Source organism: Chenopodium quinoa, unplaced genomic scaffold (genome assembly GCF_001683475.1).
Source record: "Chenopodium quinoa cultivar QQ74 unplaced genomic scaffold, ASM168347v1, whole genome shotgun sequence".
In the NCBI taxonomy this organism is placed as follows: Eukaryota; Viridiplantae; Streptophyta; class Magnoliopsida; order Caryophyllales; family Amaranthaceae; genus Chenopodium; species Chenopodium quinoa.
This window is the reverse complement of record NW_018743391.1, coordinates 1,136,100-1,148,949: the sequence shown is the minus strand read 5'-3', so window position 1 is coordinate 1,148,949 and position 12,850 is coordinate 1,136,100.

Genomic DNA, 12,850 nt, shown 5'->3' with positions numbered 1-12,850 from the left:
GTTTCTTCCCTTTTATGTCAAATTGTCAAGATAGGTAATTGTAATACGTTGAAATAGGAAAAATTACGGAATTGATGAGATTCAAATATGTTAAAATACGAAAAATTACGGAATTTTAAGGTAATAAGAATCAAACAAATGCAATTTTATGACTATATCACTACTCTTTCGTTTCTAGCTCTTCCTGCATTAATATAACAGAATTACCGAGTATTATTTTATAGCAAAGTGTGATTTTTCCTTGTTATGAAGTTACTAACTTTCAAGGTTAGCTTCTTCTTTGAAGTTTGAACTAGAGGTTCATTAATTTAGTTTGATCATTTTCAGAATTTGTTAATTTGATATACTAGGATTATACGCATGTTATACTCAGCTTAGGACATGATCCTTTTCAATAAAAATAATTCATGATGAAGAAAGACATCATCCAATTATTAGTATAATTTTTTCTTTAAAACAATTAGTTTTACTAAATTAGTATATTTGTGGATTTTGTTACGCCTAGTGCATTTGACTTGAATTTGACAAATTTGCTTCAAATGAATCATGAATTGCACAGTAAAAAAAATGATTTACACCTCTTTAGCTCTTTCCATGAATGGATCATTTAAATTTTGTGCTTTTATAGAAGAGCTAGCATCGTTTTGAAGAGTGAAGTCAATTTTCCTTAGCGCATGGTTTCTTTAGTTTATTTTTTGATAGATTTCCTTCATATTTTGGAAATAGTAAGAAATCCAAAGCTAAGAAATGCTACCAAGCATGGCTTCATTTATACGTTAACATGTTATCTATATCCCTTCATAATTTGTAGCAAGATTCTGGGGGATTCCAAAGGGAGGTTAGTTATGTATATGCTCATACATAACAAGTGGTCCCCTTTTATTATTATTATTTTTTTAAATCGTTAAGATATTGTGAAATGTAGAAAAATCCCAGTGCTCTTGCCTCAGTTGGATTTCTAACAGTCACCTGACGATTTAGTATGTGATCTTTGCAACACCTTACTTCCCCAAATATTATCAAGTAATGCGGGGGACTAACTTTTCCTTCTTTAACTTCGATATTAGCACATTGTACCTTTACTCTTAACTGAAATTCGTCTTTTTTGTCATCACAATATTTTCGAACCTTGTTGAATGCGTAATGCTGTAACTTTGTAAGTCTTGGAAAGAAAGAGTCATTAGGAGTAGGGAATTCATAGAAATCATGTACCATTCCATAATCCCAAGCCTTGTAATGTATACTAATGAATGGGGCATTTTTATTAAGAGGATATAGGTAGATTCGCAATGATGCAACTTTAGAGTTTTTGGGAAACTCTATTCTTTCTCCCCATAGATCTCGAAGATCAAAGAATTTACTGGACCTTGTAACCACCAACTCGTACCATGTCCTAAAATCGTTATCTCTTATTTTGTTTAATATTGTATTTCGTACATCTGGAATGAGCTGAAATAACATAATTGTTATTTCGAACATCAATAACCTTTGGACTGCCCGATGGAAACCCTTAATTAAACCATCTCGCGAACGTTGTTTTGCTGATATGATCAAGCCTTGCATTAAGGCCCAACTGGAGGGTGAAACCCGCTCCATTGCCTTTTCGGTCTCATCAATGAGATTTTTCCTCTCTACATCCATCTTTTGAAGTTGGTATGCAAGAGGTTTTTGTGTGGTCTTGAGCTTCTTGGACGACATTAGCTAATTCTCTGGTCAAGCTGTCTGCCAAAGAATTCTTTGTTCCTTGTATATGTTCAACAGTAAAAGAGAATTCCCTGTATATGTTCAACAGTAAAAGAGAATTGGTTAAGCCATAATTGCCAACGCAGGAGTCTCCCTTGCGCTTGCATATTAGACAAATTCTTTTTAACAAAACCGAGTATGCCTTTGCAATCTATTCTTATTAAGAACTGTTTAGGGGCTAAGAAGATTAAAAACTTCTCGATCCCTCTAATAACTGCAAGGATTTCCTTTTGCATTGTAGGATAGTTTAACTCAGCTTTGTTAAAACTTCCACTGCTATATCTGCAAAGTCTTTCTCCTTCTTTTATTTTTAACACAGCACTCCAGTGCTCATTACTATAATCTGTTTCAAGGATTAAATCATCTTCTCTAATAGGTAGTGTTAGTACAGGAAGATCTTTACACATAGCTTTTAAATCTTGAACAATTTTGGAATCACTTTCCTTCCAGTTCCAAGTTATTTCTTTCTTGAGTTTTTGTTGTAATGTCTTTCTTAATAAAGCAAGATTTTCTATAAAATCATAAGCATAGGTTAAACATCCTAGAAATCTTTCTAGCTGTTTTCTATCTTCAATTTTATCGGGAAATTTTTCAATTTTTTCTAGAATATGTTTTTGCAGTATAATTTGTCCTGCTTTAATTTCTAATCCTAGGAACTCAATTTCTTGTTAAGCATAAACACATTTATCTTTTTCAAGGATTATAACATGCTCTGCACATTTTTAAGTTACTGCTTTAAGATCATTCTTATGTTGTTCTAAATCTTTTGAGAATATTAGAATATCATCTATATAGACCAAACAACAATGATTAAGTTCTCTAAAAATATTATCCATTCTTCTCTGAAATATCCGTGGAGCATTTTTTAATCCAAAAGGCATTACTAGCCATTCATAATGCCCTTGAGGGGCACTAAATGCAGTTAATGGAATGCTTTCTTCTTCCATTTTAATTTGCTAGTAGCCACTTTTACAATCCATTTTAGAAAACCATGTGGCTCCTTGTATTCTATTAAATAACACAGTTTTATTAGGAATATAATAGCCATGAAAAAAGTATTATCATTTAGTTGTTTATAATTAATAAACATTCTAGCTTTACCTCTTTTTTCTTCTGCATGATTTCTTACCATGAATGCTGGACTATTATGAGGGCTTTTGCTATTCTTAATTAGCTTTTTATTAAGCAATTCTTTTATTTGTTCATCAAACTCCTGAACATCTTGGTAAGTATAAACCATTTGTCTCACTCTAATAATCTTATTAGGATTTGTTAGAGTTATCTTAGCAAATGCTTTATCCTTTTCCCAATGTTCTAAAGGATTTGTTGAATATAATTTTTCGCATAGTTTTTATTGTTGCTTATTTATCTGATATATTAATGATGCATCACTGTAGACACCCATTTGTGTCTCCCCAAAACCAAACCCAGTGATGAGTACCTTTCACGTCGAATCATAATCGAATGAAGTGAAAGTGTGGAAAGTTTAAGTGTTGCGGAAAGTTTTAATTTCTTTTCTCTTCTCTCTGTTTTTGAAAACCTATTTTAAGAAAAAAGCCAATCCAATTTGGTTGGTCCATGATATGGGTCCAATAGTAGTGTAGTTGGATAGGGTTTGAAAAGAGTTTTCCAACGATATATTATAAGCCCAATTCCGATGAATATTGAGGAAGTTATGGCCAAATTACTGAACTGGGCCCGGTTTGAACCTTATATGCGGCCCAATGATCTAGAGGAGGGCCTAATATAGATTTATCATTCCTAATGCAATTAGGAATGGTTTTAGTCTTCTAGATTCTTCTAGAAGGTTCTTTTCATTCCTAATTCAATTAGCATTGATAAATTGACTTTTGTTGACTTTTCAGAGTTTAAATTAAAATTAAAGAACATTTTTGAGGAAAAATACGATTTTATCCTCCTGTATGGCAATTTCTATCCGATTTTAAGAAAACGCGTGAATTTCTAAGTCAACGCCAAACGCCAGCTGTAGCGCCTGGCGCCAAGGTCAGCGTTTGGCGCCAACTTAGTTTTTTGCGTCAGAACTCTCTTTTTGATGTTTTATCTTTTTGGATGATTTTCTCTATAAATAACATGTTAAAAACTCCGTTTTTATTCACCAACTCTCAATAAGATTCTCTTGATTACTCTCTCTCTCCCTCTCCCTCTCTTTTCTAAACTAGCCTTCTCACAAATATAAAAATTCCGCATTCATTAGATTTAGATACACCTAGCCAAATTCGAAGTTGCCTTCGCCCTAGACATGAAAGGTTTAATTTCTGAGGGTTTGGTCCCAAATCTCTCTTTCAATTATTTAATTTAATTCTTTGATTTTATTATTTTCCTTCAAGTTACTAACGTGTGTATTTTGTTATTAGAAAGAGGTACGAGGCATCAAGGTAAGTATTTTAATGGTTTTTATTGATATTATTGATGTGTCTATTTTATATAGTATTTTACCCCCGTCCCTTGGTCATAATTAGTAGTGTTTTTGGCTCTTTAGAGCAACTTTTATTACTAATTGGTGTTTTCTAGTGTTTTCGTAGATTTGGTTGACTTTTGTAGGGATTTATGCTTTTGGAGTATTTTCCTGAGACATTTTGGAGCAATCACGAGCATTGGAGAAATACGACCAGATTTTATAGCCCAGGGCCGGTTAGAGCCATCGAACCGGTGATTAAGGGCTCGGTATAGGTTATACCGGGGCATTTGGACCGAGTATTCAAGATCGGAAGAGGAAACCCAGATTGGCCCGAAGAATTGGAGCTCAATCGTAGTCCAAATAGTGGCCCAAGAGAGCCTCCCGGCCAAAAAGGCTGGCGCCCGGAGGCGCGCCCTGCCGGGCGGGAGAAGCAAAGGTTGGCGCCCGGCCAAAGAGGCTGGCGCCCGAAGGCGCGCCCGATCGGGCGGTTCCTCGCCCGATCGGGTGCGTGTTATTGTTAGGAGACGATTAACGTCGTTTAAGTTTGTTTTAGTTTAGGATTCTTACGGAGTATAAATACTTCTCCGTAAAACGAATTTAGTACTTTTCTTTACCTTCTTTTTACTCTTTCTTAATTTTTCTGAGACTTTCTCTCTCTAACTCTTTTCTCTCTCCTCTTAAACTCTTAGTATTATTTTCTCTCTATATAACCCTTGGTTTAATTTCATAATTTATTCTCTTTCTTTGATCATGTCTCCTCTAATTATCTTGATTAGTTTAGTTTTAATTATGTGTGAGTAGTTTTATTTCTAGGGTTTATGGGGATCCATAAATAATATGAAGGGGTAATTTATTGTTGTTAATTATCAATGCTAGATTAATTTCCTATTGATTGGTTTAATGCTATGTGACTAGATTTGCGCAGATCTTTTATGCATGAGTTTAACAATATTGATTCGAGATTCGACAGATGAGAATTGATGTTTAGGTCTAGTTTCAATAGGCAGGTTAATTTATAAATGGTTAGGTCGAGATTCGAAAGATGAGATTTAATACCGGTAAATTAATTGTGTGATTATAATACGTAGCGAAAGCCCTTTATAATCTGATTAATATATGCATTGATGAATGATCATTATATTCTACCCTGGAATATTATTTATTGGTGAACCTATGCCCTAGATCCTTTTATATATTATTTTCTCCTTATTCTTAATCTCCGTAGTTTAGTTCATATTCAACATATATATTGGTTACCTAATAATCTAGATTATATTAGTTAATTAGGAATAGAAAGACTTGTTTCCCTGTGGAGTTCGACCCTACTTTTCTATTTACTTTAGTTAGAGGATTTAAGAATTACTTTTGATTAGGGGATACGACTTTACCCTGTCAAAATTTGGCGCCGTTGCCGGGGAAACGGTTTTATTTTTATTTCTAATTATTATTAGAGTCTAGATTATTTTTATTTTTTTTAATTTTTAATTTTATTTATTTATTTTTTTTATGAGTTGAAAATATCCATGCTTACGCCACTACAAGAATTATATAATTTTTATGCAGCACCTAACTATTGTAATTGTCAACGTCTTTGTCATGAAAATCCTGAATGCCTTTATAGTGAGTTTTTTGTGCGTGCTCCGGATGATTTTAGAGTCTTTCCATATACATATGATCATATTTGGAAACGATTAGTTGCTAATGAAAGTTATTGGAAGGCTCTTGATGAAAAAGTCTATGGACACTATAATAGTACGAATGTTATTGAGGAAGGAGAACCATCGGATATAGAATTTGTGGTTGAAAAATCATTGGATGGAAAATCGATGATTGAAAAATCATTAATTGTAGAAACGGTGGTTGAAAATTCCTTTGATGATGATGAGGTTATTCCTAAGGGTGAAATTTTCAAGTCATTATTGGATGATAAAGACAATGACTACCTCCATGTTCGTTCTATTAATTCTAAATTTATAATGGAGGAAGTAGAAGGTTGTGGTGTATTTTCATCTATCTCTTTTGATTTTTCCTTCTACCTTGAGTTCTCTTTATGTGCTCCTAACTTTTTCTTTGTAGGAATTAATGTGCTTGCAATTAAGCTCTATATAGTGTTTAATGAAATGTTTGCAGGAGCGTTTCATAAGTTACTCAAGGCATTGAATTCTTCCGATTGAGAGAAGGAGTATGGTCGAGCGGGACCTTGATAAACTAGCGCTTTGCGGGAGGCAACCCGTACTTTAATTTGCTTTCTAGTTTAGTTTATTCTTATCTTTGTGTATGTGTGTGTGTTTTATTTTATTTTATTTTTTTAATTTTATTTTAGAGAGGTAAGGAGAGTGTAAATTATGCTTGTGGGAGTTTGTTTTTGTGCAGATTTTGAGCTAGAGAAGGCTTCAATCACGTTGGAACTGCACTCGTATTCGATCGGGCAGAGCTCGCCTGATCGGGCGCGCGTACGCGTCAGCAAACTTTGTCAACTTCGACAGGCCGTAACTTTTGTGTTTCTTATTCGATTTTTGCGTGTAAGCTCATCAAGTCTAGTTTCCAATGAAATTAGAATCACTGTATTATAATTTATATATCAAAAGTTATGATCAGAATAGTGCACCTGACTCAAAAGTTATGTATTTTTTTTAGTAAAAATTTTATTACTTTCTTAGGTTAGTTTTGTTCCAATGAATTGTAAACTTTATTTTCTCCTTATTCTTATTCTCCGTAGTTTAGTTTATTATTCAAATATAAATATTGGTTACTTCATAATCTAGATTATATTAGTTAATTAGGAATAGAAAGACTTGTTTCCCTGTGGAGTTCGACCCTACTTCCCTATCTACTTTAGTTAGAGGACTTAGGTAATTATTTTTGATTAGGGGATACGAATTAACCATTTATAAATTAACCTGCCTATTGAAAAATAAATCAGAAAGAGTAAAAAGAAGGTAAAGAAGTACTAAATTCGTTTTACGGAGAAGTATTTATACTCCGTAAGAATCCTAAACTAAAACAAACTTAAACGACGCTAATTGTCTCCTAATAATAACACGCGCCCGATCGGGCGAGGCACCGCCCGATCGGGCGCGCCTTTTTGCTTCCTAATACTAATCTCGCGCCCGACCAGGCTTGTCACCGGGCGCCAACCTTAGCTTCTCCCGCCCGGCCGAGTGCGCCTCCGAGCGCCAGCCTCTTTGGCCGGGTGGCTCACTTGGGCCACTATTTGGACTACGATTGGGCTCCAATTCTTCGGGCCAATCTAGGTTTCCTCTTTGGGTCTTGAATACTCGGTCTAAATGCCCCGGTATCACCTATACCAAGCCCTTAATCACCGGTTCGATGGCTCTAACCGGCCCTGGGCTATAAAATCTGGTCGTGCTTCTCCAATGTTCGTGATTGCTCCAAAATATCTCGGGAAAATACTCCAAAAGTATAAATCCCTGCAAAAGTCAACCAAATCTATGAAAACACTAGAAAACACCAATTAGTAATAAAAGTGGCTCTAAAGAGCCAAAAACACTACTAATTATGACCAAGGGACGGGGGTAAAATACTATATAAAATAGACACATCAAATTCCCCCAAGACAAACCTTTGCTTGTCCCTAAGCAAAGATCTCATCAATGAATCAATAAATACGATTCACCCCAAAAAGTAAAAATCAAGCACAAACGATCCAGGGTAAATCAAATGAACATGCTTCAAAGTCAACCAATCAAATCCATCTAATTACCAATCTTCCCTAACAATTGTCAAATAGAACAAACCATAAGAGCATATAGAATTCAAGACTAGTGCTCACGCACTCAACTCTCATTTTTGTGGCGAGTAAAAGATGTACTCGATCGCTCTCCATCCAACCCCTTTATGTGAATAATGCCCTCCCAACTCACACTCTCGTGTGTATAAAACAATGAACGCTCACTCCTACTAGTCGACTCGAAATATGTCAAATCATAACTTGCATTGACAAAAAACACTTTCACATTCATACAACTCTATGCACAAAGGTCGGAAGGTCTTTAAAACTTAAAATGTAAGGCTAGGGTAAAGGGTAGGAATCATTTGGGAACAAGTGAGAGAAAAGCTATGCATTAAGGGAGCCAAATCCTAATAAACCCATGATCAAAATAAATAATGATCAACATCTCCTACATAACCAACTCTAATATCAACCCAATATACTCCAATCATAATAAATAACCCCAACACTTACAATTTCACTCATAAAAATATAATAATGAAGAAGTAGAGTGAATAAACAAACTTTATTTCCAAACTTGAATTTTTTCATTGAAGCTCTATTATTTTTATTTTGATCAACCTCCAACTAGAACATTTGAACATTGAACATATTTCTTTTCTTTTGAAGTTCACTTATTTTTTTTCACTTTTTTTTTTCTTGAACTTCTCTTTTTTTTTCATAACATCATGCTTTATTTTTTCAAGAAAATATAACTCTCAAACTCATCAAAAATAAACATGATAAAAAACAAAACTACTTCTCAAAAACCCACCCAAATTGTGAAAATAATAAGCACACTACAAACTCCCTCACCTCACTCACTAATAGCTCCCCCAAGCCAAGCTTGGGACTAGTAACCGATGGAGCAAAATAGGCTTGTAATATGGCTATTAAAACAATAAAAAGTCAAGGCAACAACATGGGTAGCAAAAAGGGAACAAGTGTATCTACAATATCTGGAGGCTACCTAAAAGAACAAATGCCCTCGTCCTCCTCAATGTGCATAATGATGAATCATATAAACATTACTAATAGTTGCAAACCAATACTCAAATTCATTGACATACCAGGAACTATGGAACTATCACCCATTTATAACCAAATCAACTATTCAAGCACTATATTCACAAGTAGTTGGACAAAATTGACGCATGTTAAGATTTCAGGGCAATCAGACATCAAATCATGATCAACTAATCCACAATGCTTATCATCAAATACCAGGAATCAAAACAATTTTTCTCAAGTAAGGGGCACAGGGAAGCATAATTTACAATTCATCGGAACAAAACTAACCTAAGAAAGTAATATAATGTATACTAAGAAAAATAAAAATAAAAAGAGAAGAGAGAGAGTGAAAGATGTACCATACGAACACACGAGAACCTCCCCCCAAGCTAAATCAGACAATGTTCCCATTGTCTTAAAGGGAAGTTAATAGTCAAGGTGACTACTCTTCATCATCACCACATCAATGTCACTAAAGACTCGAGGATTGCAATGCATCTCTTTGGAACAAAATTGGGCAAGAAAGAAACAAAGTGTTAGTGGGAAAAAGTTCAAATTTGAGTCAGGTGCACTATTCTGATCATAACTTTTTATATATAAATGATAATACAGTGATTTTAATTTCATTGGAAACTAGACTTGAAGATATTTCCAACAACAGGTCACACGTAAAAATCGGATAAGAAACGCAAAAGTTATGGCCTGTCGAAGTTGACAAAGTTTGCTGACGCGTACGCGCGCCCGATCGGGCTAGCTTTGCCCGATCGGGCCCGTGCTACTGATTTGACGGGGCAGCTAGCTGCTGCTAATTTCCCCGGGATTCCTTTAGCCCTTCGATCTTTTCTCGACTTTTCTAGTATCTCTGCACAAAATCACACTCCCACAAATATAAGATATACTCTCCTCTACCTCTCTAAAACAAAAAAAAAAGAAAACACACAAACAAAAAAATAAATAAAAAACTAAATAAAAAGCAACAAAATACGGGTTGCCTCCCGCAAAGCGCTAGTTTATCAAGGTCCCGTTCGACCATACTCCTTCTCTCAATCAGAAGAATTCAATGCCTTGAGTAACTTATCAAACGCTCCTGCAAACATTTCATTAAGCACTATATAGGGCTTAATAGCAAGCACATATATCCCTACGAAGAAAACGTTAGGAGCACATAAAGAGAACTCAAGGTAGAAGGAAAAATCAAAAGAGAGAGATGAAAATACACCACAACCTTCTACTTCCTCCGTTAAAAATTTAGAATTAATAGAACGAACATGGAGGTAGTCATTGTCTTTATCATCCAATAATGACTTTAAAATTTTACCCTCACAAATAACCTCATCATCAACAAAGGAATTATCAACCACCGTTTCTACAACTAATGATTTTTCAATCACCGATTCGTCAACCAATGATTTTTCAACCACAAATTCTATAACCGATGGTTCTTCATCCTCAATAACATTCATATTATTAAAGTGTCCATAGACTTTTTCATCAAGAGCCTTCCAATAACTTTCATTAGCAACTAATCGTTTCCGAATATGATCATATGTATATGGAAAGACTCTAAAATCATCCGGAGCACGCACAAAAAACTCACTATAAGGGCATTCAGGATTTTCATGACAAAGACGTTGACAACTACAGTAGTTAGGTGCTGCATAAAAATTATATAATTCTTGTAGTGGCATAAGCATGGATATTTTCAACTCATAAAAAAAATTAAAAATTAAAAAAAAATTTAAAAAAATCTAGACTCTAATAATAATTAGAAATAAAAATAAAATCGTTTCCCCGGCAACGGCGCCAAATTTTGACAGGGTAAAGTCGTATCCCCTAATATAAAATAATTACCTAAGTCCTTTAACTAAAGTAGATAGGGAAGTAGGGTCGAACTCCACAGGGAAACAAGTCTTTCTATTCCTAATTAACTAATATAATCTAGATTATGAAGTAACCAATATTTATATTTGAATAATAAACTAAACTACGGAGATTAAGAATAAGGACAAAATAATATAAAAGGATCTAGGGCATAGGTTCACCAATAAATAATATTCCAGGGTAGAATATAAAATCATTCATCAATGCATATATTAATCAGATTATAAAGGGCTTTCGCTACGTATTATAATCACACAATTAATTTACCGGTATTAAATCTCATCTTTCGAATCTCGACTTAACCATTTATAAATTAACCTGCCTATTGAAACTAGACCTAAACATCAATTCTCATCTGTCGAATCTCGAATCAATATTGTTAAACTCATGCATAAAAGATCTGCGCAAATCTAGTCACATAGCATTAAACCAATCAATAGGAAATTAATCTAGCATTGATAATTAACAACAATAAATTACCCCTTCATATTATTTATGGATCCCCATAAACCCTAGAAATAAAACTACTCACACATAATTAAAACTAAACTAATCAAGACAATTAGAGGAGACATGATCAAAGAAAGAGAATAAATTACTGAAATTAAACCAAGAGTTATATAGAGAGAAAATAATACTAAGAGTTTAAGAGGAGAGAGAAAAGAGTTAGAGAGAGAAAGTCTCAGGAAAAAAATTATGATCAGAATAGTGCACCTGACTCAAAAGTTATGATCAAAAGTTATGTATTTTTCTTAGTATAGATTTTATTACTTTCTTAGGTTAGTTTTGTTCCAATGAATTGTAAATTATGCTTCCCTGTGCCCCTTACTTGAGAAAAATTATTTTGATTCCTGGTATTTGATGATAAGCATTGTGGATTAGTTGATCATGATTTGATGTTTGATTGCCTTGAAACCTTAACATGCGTCAATTTTGTCCAACTACTTGTGAATATAGTGCTTGACTAGTTGATTTGGTTAGAAATGTGTGATAGTTCCATAGTTCCTAGTATGTCAATGAATTTGAGTATTGGTTTGCAACTACTAGTAATATTTATATGATTCATTATTATGCACATTGTGGAGGACTAAGGCATTTGTGCTTTTAGGTAGCCTCCAGATATTGTAGATACACTTGTTCCCTTCTTTCTACCCATGTTGTTGCCTTGACTTTTTGTTGTTTTAATAGCCATATTACAAGCCTATTTTGCCCCATTGGTTACTAGTCCCAAGTTTGGCTTGGGGGAGCTATTAGTGAGTTAGGTGAGGGAGTTTGTAGTGTGCTTATTATTTGCACAATTTGGGTGGGTTTTTGAGAAGTAGTTTTGTTTTTGATCATGTTTATTTTTGATAAGTTTGAGAGTTATATTTTCTTGAAAAAATAAAGCATGATGTTATGAAAAAAAGAGAAGTTCAAGAAAAAAAAATATGTTGAAAAAAAATAAGTGAACTTCAAAAGAAAAGAAAAGTGTTCAATGTTCAAATGTTCTATTTCGAGGTTGATCAAAAGAAAAATAATAAAGCTTCAGTAAAAAAATTCAAGTTTGGAAATAAAGTTTGTTTATTCACTCTACTTCTTCATTATTATATCTTTTGAGTGAAATTGTAAGTGTTGGGATTATTTATTATGATTGGAGTATATTGGGTTGATATTAGAGTTGGTTATGTAGGAGATGTTGATCATTATTTATTTTGACCATGGGCTTTATTATTATTTGCTCCCTTAAGCATAGCTTTTCTCTCACATTTCCCCAAATGATTCCTACCCTTTTTCCCTAGCCTTAAATTACAAGTTTTAAAGACCTTCTGACCTTTGTGCATAGAATTGTATGAATGTGAAAGTGTTGTTTATCAATGCAAGTTATGATTTGACATATTTCGAGTCGACTAGTAGGTTGAGCGTTCATTGTTTTATACACACGAGAGTGTGAGTTGGGAGGGCATTATTCACATAAAGGGGTTGGATGGAGAGCGATCGAGTACATCTTTTACTCGCCACAAAAATGAGAGTCGAGTGTGTGAGCACTAGTCTTGAATTCTATATGCTCTTGTGGTTTGCTCTGT